General features: G+C 29.3%; 1 protein-coding gene across 1 annotated transcript in view; it reads right to left on the bottom strand.

Moving 5' to 3' along the window:
- LOC119591514 (kelch-like ECH-associated protein 1B) overlaps positions 1-652 on the bottom strand; it is a gene marked incomplete at its 3' end in the record, with an annotated part of 45,445 nt that overhangs the window by 21,034 nt on the left and 23,759 nt on the right. The window contains 1 exon segment of the mRNA XM_037940264.1: positions 1-357.

Here is a 652-nt window from a genome sequence, read left to right as displayed (position 1 = left end):
GAACCAGCAATATTTTTGTTGTATTGGCAATAAATAATTACAGTTCAGTTATCATCCAACGTCAAAAGTCCAGATAATACATATTTTGTTTTCTGGTTCTATTTGCATTCTACATCAGCTTGTGCTATTAATAAATAAGGATATATTTTCCTAGAAGTTAAATGTCTACACATCAATTCCAAAGAACTAAGCTACACTTCATAGACAAAAGATTTCACTATTCACATTTTCATTTGCATACTGTGAAACTGCACATTTTTCCACACACTGCAAACTAACAACCAAAACGCTGGAATTTCTGCACGGCATCTTCCCTCTTGGTATAGTCCCAGGCTACACCATGTTTCTCATGAAATTCTGGAAGCCAGAAGAAAAATATTTAATTTAATATACAGTTAACCTAAAATAATAAAAAGCATTGTATTACATCTTCTTTTAATGAGGACACTTTTGTCGAATATCTTTTAAATAATCTGTGGAAATAGTTTAAGAAATAACTCACAAATGATATGTAGCTTATGACTTATTTATTGTTAAAACCTAATGGGTCAAACTGTATTTAGTTTATAACAAGTATTGAAACATACTGAATATAAACAATACAATAATAAGAATAAATGAAACCAAATTAATGATATATATAGTGCAGTCT

Source organism: Penaeus monodon, chromosome 28, assembly GCF_015228065.2.
Source record: "Penaeus monodon isolate SGIC_2016 chromosome 28, NSTDA_Pmon_1, whole genome shotgun sequence".
NCBI classification, from domain to species: Eukaryota; Metazoa; Arthropoda; class Malacostraca; order Decapoda; family Penaeidae; genus Penaeus; species Penaeus monodon.
This window is presented reverse-complemented; position numbering and strand designations above follow the sequence as displayed.